Source organism: Anas platyrhynchos, chromosome 22, assembly GCF_047663525.1.
Source record: "Anas platyrhynchos isolate ZD024472 breed Pekin duck chromosome 22, IASCAAS_PekinDuck_T2T, whole genome shotgun sequence".
Taxonomy (NCBI): domain Eukaryota; kingdom Metazoa; phylum Chordata; class Aves; order Anseriformes; family Anatidae; genus Anas; species Anas platyrhynchos.
Window position 1 is genome coordinate 10,799,497 of NC_092608.1, and position 8,860 is coordinate 10,808,356.

An 8,860-nucleotide genomic window follows, 5' to 3' on the forward strand; every position below is an offset into this window, starting at 1 on the left:
GGATCTCTACCGACCTGGAAGAAATATGGAAGCAGACAAGGGTCCTACATGAGATCAGTAAAGATGATCTTTCATGGAGTTTTAGTGAAATATGGAATAAGTTAACCTCCTGGTTGCCCAATTTCCAATGTTTGAAACAAGTGTTCATTGCTCTATAACATTAGTAGTGTTAGGAATATTTGTGTGCATGTTGTTTAGATGCCTGCTTTGTTTTGTTACTGTAAATAATGAAAGTATCTGATGCAAAAGAATTTGCATGGGAAAAGAAAAGGGGGGATTGATTAAGGAGGTATTGGGGAGGCATTGGGGAGGCAAGGACAATCCCCAGACAAGGACTGTATATCTCGAAAGAAGACACTGGAACTCATGATAAGGAAGCGGCAGACGGACAGAGAAACAAACGTAAGGACTATAAATCTCAAAATTGGGCATTGGAATTCATTATAAAGATACAACAAACGGAAGAATTGGCAACAACCAGCTCTCGCAATTAAGAAACGTGCCAATTCAGCAGATTCCTGACCAAAGGTGAAAAGTACACTGTGAGGAAGACTCGGGGTCTTCCTCCCAAAGACCCCTGCCCACGTCCCAAAGACCCCTGCCCACAATTCTTGGGAGGCTCTACGCAGGCGCAAGGTGCCAAAAGGCTAATTAGCATGAGAAGCGAGGGAAGGCGGGGATAGGTAATGCATATGTATAGGCGCTTGTAGAATATTGAGAGATTGATTGTATAAATTCAAGACTGCTTTCCGCTTTGGGTATGCACGATAGGTGGAGAGATCCCCCGTGCATCCAGCGCTGCAATAAAGAATATACCACTTAAAGGAATTTCAGCTTCGATCTTTGAATCAATACTTTATTTTTATTTTTTTTTTTTATAAAGGCGGGAGGAGTTGTGGAGATGTGGGTAGTGCTTAGGTCCAGCAGGAAACTTGTGCATGTCAGTGGGACGCTAGAGACTGAGGAGGGGATGAATTTTTAACGCAGCCTGTCCACAGAGATATCACACCATTTGGGGACAGCCCAGTGGCCTCCATTTGAGCAAAGTGCCTGGAACTTGCAGAAAAGCGAGAGGGGCACACCTCCAGCAAGCCGCGGGGCAACCGCCTTACGGCTTACAAAATTAAATCAATCAATCCAAAAGAATAAGTTACAGCTCGTGTCTCAAACTCTGCAGCCTGCGCGTCTTCAGGGCTGCTCCCAGCTACTTTCTGAGGGACCCTTTGCAACCTCAGTTCCTAAAGCCCTGTCAGGGAGCCCCAGCGGCCGCCCCGCGCATGCGTCACAGCCTCGCCCCTCCCCTCCCCGCACTGTGGCAACGGCTCCTGCGCATTCAGCGGGGGCGTGCGCAGTGTGCGCAGTGTGCGTAGCGCGCTGCGTGCGCGGCGTTCCTAGGGCGCGGCCGGTGCCCCGCCTGGAGCTGTTTGTTTGTGCCGCTGCGGCGGCGCGGCGCGGCACGGGAGCGGAGCGGAGCGGAGCGGAGCCCGGCCGGGCTCGGCGCTGCTGCGGTCGCCATGTTGAGGCGCAGCAAGGCCGAGGTGGAGCGCTGTGTCGCCTCCGTGCAGGCCTCTGCGGCTTCTCGGAGAGAGGTGAGCGAGGCCTCGCCGCTTCCCTTGGCCGGCGGGGGGGGAGGCGGAGGGGGTCCCGGTGGGGTCCCGGTGGGGTCCCGGGTGGGGTGGGGGGCTAGGGGGGTGGCCGGCGTCGTGAGGGGAGGGTTGGGGCTGCCCCTGCCCCTGCCCCTGCCCCTGCCCCTGCCCCGCGGCGCCTCACGGACAGGAGGGGTTTTATAGCAGGGCTTTCCTCGGGGCCGGAGCGAGGGAGAGGTACTTTCCTTCACAAACGAAGCACCGCGCCGCCTTCAAGTTTCAGTGTCCTTTCCGTGCGGCGCCGTGGAGGTTTCTGGCCGGCCGCTCGCTGAAGCGACAGCGCCGAGCGAGGGGGGCTGGGGGCGCACAGCTCCGCTCCCTGTCAGCCAGCGGGCCCGGGGGTGACAAACGCCACCCGTGCCCATTTTAGCTGGGAAACGCTCAGCCGCCTGATGCGATTCAGCGGGCCCTAATCCTGAAAGATCCCGGCCTGCCGCTCGGAGTTGCTTTGAAGCGGCGTGAATGTGCCCGAGCTAAGCGTGATCCGGTAGGGACTGCGTGCAGCGGCTGTGCCTTTGGTTGGTGCCTTTCCCAGCAGCAGCAGCAGCAGCAAAGCTGTCCTGTGACTTTGTGGGTTCGACTTGGGCACTGTTTGGGCTAGACAGCGTCAAGTGCATCGCCGCCAGGTGCACAGATACGTTCCCACAGTGTTGATACTCCCCGGTGGCCTCGACACAAAATATTTCCTCTCCTCTTCTTGTGCTCAAGGCCACCGGACGCGTTTAGTTTTGACTTTCGAGCGATGCTTACAGCTGACTGTGTAGCACAGTCCACCGAGGGAATAGTTACTGGTTTCCTTGTTGTGTTGATTTCGGAGGGAAGGGTCTGCCAAGGCTGCAAGCGTTTCTTTTGAGGTTGCTTTTCATCCCTGTCCGCAAGGTGTCAAGTGTGAGTCCGCTCTGGCGTGTCAGTGATACCTGAAAAGATGGACCGAAAACGCGGAGGCCTGTTTTCATTTAAATTCACTTAAAGTTTTACATAGATCACTTGGGGGTGGGGGAGGGGTGGGGAGTAGCAATTTGAGTGTATTTCGAATGCAGACCGTTGATTCATGTTTTGCGTCGTTGGGCCTAACTACCTCCAGTAGTTTGGAGTTCACAGACAAAACCTGCTTTTTGATCCGATGTTGGGAGCTCGGATTTTAAATACATATTTAAAAGTAGCTTCTAGTTTGATATGAGAATTTGATATGAAGCCTGTCTGCAAAACCTGCTATGAGAAGCTTCCTCTAGAGCTGAAGAAAAGACTGAAGAAACTAGCTGAAACTTTGGGAAGGAAGTGAAGACTTTTCTGCTCTCCCTGTTCTTTATGGAAATGTTATACATCTTACTCGTGGGGAGGGACTTTGAGGCTGCAATGAGATAATAGATTATGATGCATGCCTTTCAATCAGACTGAGATATTTTGAAATTTTCCATTCTCTGTACGTGTACATGTATACTTATTTGTTGATAAATAGACCACACTTATAGACTAAATTAAATATCAGCTCACCTGAAAGGTTTCAGACCCTGATAATGCAGTAGAATTGGTACAAGTGTGCCACTGTGCACAGTAATCTCTGTGGAATTTTAGATGGAGAATATGCTTGTGAATACCGGCAAAGACACACTTTGCAAATGTGTCCAATGTTACGGACACAGAGTGTCATTTATATTAATGAAAGTATTGATGTGCAGATTAAGCATGAATATAAAACTTCAAGTGTCTAGGGCAAGAAACCAAACATACCTCACCTCATGGAAAAACAAAACAAAACAAACATGCCCAGATTTCAGGTCAAATAGTCTCATTAAGGAGCCTGGTTTCAGATGGTTTGAAAAGTGTCTTATTTCTAGATACAGTCACTGTACAAATGACCTGCTTCTGATCGTTTGTGCTTACATGATGAATCTGTACATCGGACTTAGCATGAAATATCTGTATGAAGTCTATATTCCTACTGCAGGAAATGAGCATGCTCAGAACTACTTGAATTTTGCTATATTCCATTCAGAGTAACTCATTAACTTTTATATATGCTTTTGCATTGTATTCACTTTTTGTGCCTTGTTCTGCTGGACCATACATAACAGTGTTCCATTAAATATATATATATAGTTTTATTTTTATTTCATATTTTTATGCAGAAACTATATACAAGGTATTTTCAAAAGATAACATACTTTGCCTTAATTATTCAGGATGCAAGAGGAATTTTGTTACAAATGTGAACACCTGAGGTTTAAATTTAGCTTCTTTAACGTCTAGAACAGTAATGGAAATGCATATTTCAATTAACTGGCAATATTACTTTTACACTGTGAGTGTAAATATATGTGGTTTGATCCTGCTAGGATCTATTTCTTTAGTCATCCTCAAGAACTGAGTTCACAAGTCATCAGAATTCCTTATAACATACACCTGATTGTTTTATACCGTTGAGTTCTGTTCATGCACACCTGTTTTATTTTTCCCTTTTCTATTGAAAATGCAGTTGCTCAGGAATTCCTGATGGTACTGTGTTACCAACTACACGTGTTTGTTTTTTCCTTTTTATACTAGTGACTTACACAGATTTTATGTAATTACATCATAGCAAGCAAAATTTCCTTTCCTGTTTATGGAAAACTGGTTGCTTCAAAACATCTTTCCAGTGTCATCAATAAAGGCTATGTTATTAAGACTTGTATCAGCTCTCTTCAATGAGTGTTTGAGATGGATGGAAAAGCAGCAAGGCAGCCTTTCTTCCCTATGCTTCTACCTGTGCCTATGTAAATACTTCCTTATCCTGATTTAAAGGAGACACACACCTAACCTATGTATGCACTTTAGTTATTAGGTTTAAGACAGAAACTGCAGTTTGCTTCGTAATGAACAACTTGGTTCTTCTGGCTGTTTTCTGAATCGGCACAGTCAGGAGGTTTTCCTAAAGAAAATACCTTGTCTGAGTTTAAAATGCGTACCTTCCTACCACATCTTTCTCTCTTGTTTTCAATGTAATGCGGCTTTCACCTCAAGCCTATAGTTTAGTGCTAGGTAAGGTCTTTTTGATTGTTATTATTTGTTATTATTGTATGTAGTTATTCAGTGCAGTAACAGTTCAGTAGCTGAATGCAGTCCTTACTGTGTTCATGACGAGAAGCCCTCTTCCCCCCCCAAAAAAAGTTTATATAACTAGCCTGATAACACCGTTGGGATTTCGGACTGTGCCATGGGTTCGGGAGACCACTCTCAGCAATACTTCCTTTAAATTGTAATTCAGTTCTTCTAGTTTTTTCATGCTCCGCTGACCGTATGCGCAGCCCTACTGTGGGTGGAAACAGCCCCTGACCCCAAGGGGTATGGCCTGCCTTGTGTGGTTATATCCCAGAACGTGGCAGCCTCGTTTGCACCTCCTCCAGGCTCCGCAGTAACCCTGTGGCCCGAACTCCATGGTTTTTGCTGTGTTTCCACGTTCTTGATCATGAAGACTGCGCTATCGTGCAGTAGCACCAAGGTGGTGGTCTCTGTGTCATTAACAGGAGTGTAAGTGTTTCAGACCCCACTACGTAGCACTAAGAGCATCCAAGGGTTCCGGGGTTCAAAGCCTGCTCCGTCACAGAAATATTTCAGAAGGATGGGGCTGCTACAGGCCAGGTAGTCCAAACATTTGCTCAAGGCAGGTCTACCTTCAAAGCTGCCCCAACAGCAAAAGTCATACCCAGCCAAGTTTTGAGTATCTCCAAGGGAGATCTCACAAGCCTCTGTAGGCAATATGTCACAGTGTTCAATCACCCTCCAGGTGTTGGTGGTTTGTTTTTTTTTTCTGTATTCTTATTATTGCAGTCCTGTCTCCAGTGGTGGGTTGCCCAAATTCACACTGCTCCCTCGGGAGTTGTCTTCAGAGTGGACTATCATTGAAATAATACCCATGGAGTTTGTCATCAAGGGCATTATGAAAAGCAGCGCAAAACAGGGAGGGAGCTAGCAATTAGACAATTAACCTGGACAATTGCCGGTCTAGTGTTGAAGCTGACTTCCTGGCCTGTCAGCATTATAAATATTTCACCTAGCTGGACATGCTTTCTTTAAAGAGGCTGAGTTTATTATTGTTGTTTGAACCGTGACCCCTACTAGGTCTCTCAAAGAAGGCTGTGGGCCTGGGATTTCGGAATGGATGCCTCAGCTTTGCCCCCTTCTTACTGCATGGGATCAATCATGCACGAGGAAGAGAGATTCCTTTTGAAGCTCCTGCTTAGAATAACAGTAGGGAGCGCTTCAGAAAGCCCAATGGATGTAGCTGTAGGGGGAAGGAGCTGAGCCTAAAGCCTTCCTGCCTCCAGCAGCGGCAAATCCTGAGCTCAGTTCCCACCAAGGTATCAAAACATGTAGTGAGCCAAGCTGAGTGTGGTCTGGTTGTAAGGTTAGCAATGAATATGGTCAACTGCTGTCCTGCCGGGCGGGCTACCCTCCTGGTGCTGCAACCACTGGGGACAACACGGTGCCAATTCCACAGAGATGCTGACCAGCGTCAAGGCGCTTGACCTGGTCTGCATGAAGGCAATTTCACATCACGAAAAGCAAAGATTTCCTCCAGTGACTCCCGAGCCAGCTCTCAGGTTCTCCTCTGCACCAGCGCTAAGACTTTTAATCCTCAGCCTGGCAGGTGTTGACAAACTTTGTAATCCTCGTCATTTAAAAAGAAGAGGGGAAAAAAATGCTGTTTCTTCTTATGGAATTAAAGCCAATGTGTAAAGAAATCCCCATTAATAGGGCAAATAATAAAACAGAGGGTTAACTCCGGCAGGGTGTCAGGTGGCTGCTGCTTACAGAAATAAGGTGGATACTTTATTATTATTTTTTTTTTTTATAAAGGCGGGAGGAGTTGTGGAGATGTGGGTAGTGCTTAGGTCCAGCAGGAAACTTGTGCATGTCAGTGGGACGCTAGAGACTGAGGAGGGGATGAATTTTTAACGCAGCCTGTCCACAGAGATATCACACCATTTGGGGACAGCCCAGTGGCCTCCATTTGAGCAAAGTGCCTGGAACTTGCAGAAAAGCGAGAGGGGCACACCTCCAGCAAGCCGCGGGGCAACCGCCTTACGGCTTACAAAATTAAATCAATCAATCCAAAAGAATAAGTTACAGCTCGTGTCTCAAACTCTGCAGCCTGCGCGTCTTCAGGGCTGCTCCCAGCTACTTTCTGAGGGACCCTTTGCAACCTCAGTTCCTAAAGCCCTGTCAGGGAGCCCCAGCGGCCGCCCCGCGCATGCGTCACAGCCTCGCCCCTCCCCTCCCCGCACTGTGGCAACGGCTCCTGCGCATTCAGCGGGGGCGTGCGCAGTGTGCGCAGTGTGCGTAGCGCGCTGCGTGCGCGGCGTTCCTAGGGCGCGGCCGGTGCCCCGCCTGGAGCTGTTTGTTTGTGCCGCTGCGGCGGCGCGGCGCGGCACGGGAGCGGAGCGGAGCGGAGCGGAGCCCGGCCGGGCTCGGCGCTGCTGCGGTCGCCATGTTGAGGCGCAGCAAGGCCGAGGTGGAGCGCTGTGTCGCCTCCGTGCAGGCCTCTGCGGCTTCTCGGAGAGAGGTGAGCGAGGCCTCGCCGCTTCCCTTGGCCGGCGGGGGGGGAGGCGGAGGGGGTCCCGGTGGGGTCCCGGTGGGGTCCCGGGTGGGGTGGGGGGCTAGGGGGGTGGCCGGCGTCGTGAGGGGAGGGTTGGGGCTGCCCCTGCCCCTGCCCCTGCCCCTGCCCCTGCCCCGCGGCGCCTCACGGACAGGAGGGGTTTTATAGCAGGGCTTTCCTCGGGGCCGGAGCGAGGGAGAGGTACTTTCCTTCACAAACGAAGCACCGCGCCGCCTTCAAGTTTCAGTGTCCTTTCCGTGCGGCGCCGTGGAGGTTTCTGGCCGGCCGCTCGCTGAAGCGACAGCGCCGAGCGAGGGGGGCTGGGGGCGCACAGCTCCGCTCCCTGTCAGCCAGCGGGCCCGGGGGTGACAAACGCCACCCGTGCCCATTTTAGCTGGGAAACGCTCAGCCGCCTGATGCGATTCAGCGGGCCCTAATCCTGAAAGATCCCGGCCTGCCGCTCGGAGTTGCTTTGAAGCGGCGTGAATGTGCCCGAGCTAAGCGTGATCCGGTAGGGACTGCGTGCAGGGGCTGTGCCTTTGGTTGGTGCCTTTCCCAGCAGCAGCAGCAGCAGCAAAGCTGTCCTGTGACTTTGTGGGTTCGACTTGGGCACTGTTTGGGCTAGACAGCGTCAAGTGCATCGCCGCCAGGTGCACAGATACGTTCCCACAGTGTTGATACTCCCCGGTGGCCTCGACACAAAATATTTCCTCTCCTCTTCTTGTGCTCAAGGCCACCGGACGCGTTTAGTTTTGACTTTCGAGCGATGCTTACAGCTGACTGTGTAGCACAGTCCACCGAGGGAATAGTTACTGGTTTCCTTGTTGTGTTGATTTCGGAGGGAAGGGTCTGCCAAGGCTGCAAGCGTTTCTTTTGAGGTTGCTTTTCATCCCTGTCCGCAAGGTGTCAAGCGTGAGTCCGCTCTGGCGTGTCAGTGATACCTGAAAAGATGGACCGAAAACGCGGAGGCCTGTTTTCATTTAAATTCACTTAAAGTTTTACATAGATCACTTGGGGGTGGGGGAGGGGTGGGGAGTAGCAATTTGAGTGTATTTCGAATGCAGACCGTTGATTCATGTTTTGCGTCGTTGGGCCTAACTACCTCCAGTAGTTTGGAGTTCACAGACAAAACCTGCTTTTTGATCCGATGTTGGGAGCTCGGATTTTAAATACATATTTAAAAGTAGCTTCTAGTTTGATATGAGAATTTGATATGAAGCCTGTCTGCAAAACCTGCTATGAGAAGCTTCCTCTAGAGCTGAAGAAAAGACTGAAGAAACTAGCTGAAACTTTGGGAAGGAAGTGAAGACTTTTCTGCTCTCCCTGTTCTTTATGGAAATGTTATACATCTTACTCGTGGGGAGGGACTTTGAGGCTGCAATGAGATAATAGATTATGATGCATGCCTTTCAATCAGACTGAGATATTTTGAAATTTTCCATTCTCTGTACGTGTACATGTATACTTATTTGTTGATAAATAGACCACACTTATAGACTAAATTAAATATCAGCTCACCTGAAAGGTTTCAGACCCTGATAATGCAGTAGAATTGGTACAAGTGTGCCACTGTGCACAGTAATCTCTGTGGAATTTTAGATGGAGAATATGCTTGTGAATACCGGCAAAGACACACTTT

The 8,860-nt window shown here is 49.5% G+C and overlaps 1 long non-coding RNA gene across 1 annotated transcript; it reads left to right on the forward strand.

Moving 5' to 3' along the window:
- The first annotated feature begins 886 nt into the window (after positions 1–886).
- On the forward strand, positions 887–8,402 carry LOC139999255 (uncharacterized). Its single transcript, XR_011804598.1, has 3 exons — positions 887–1,589; positions 2,810–7,188; positions 8,125–8,402. It is a non-coding gene; the product is annotated as an uncharacterized lncRNA (long non-coding RNA).
- Positions 8,403–8,860: the final 458 nt, after the last annotated feature.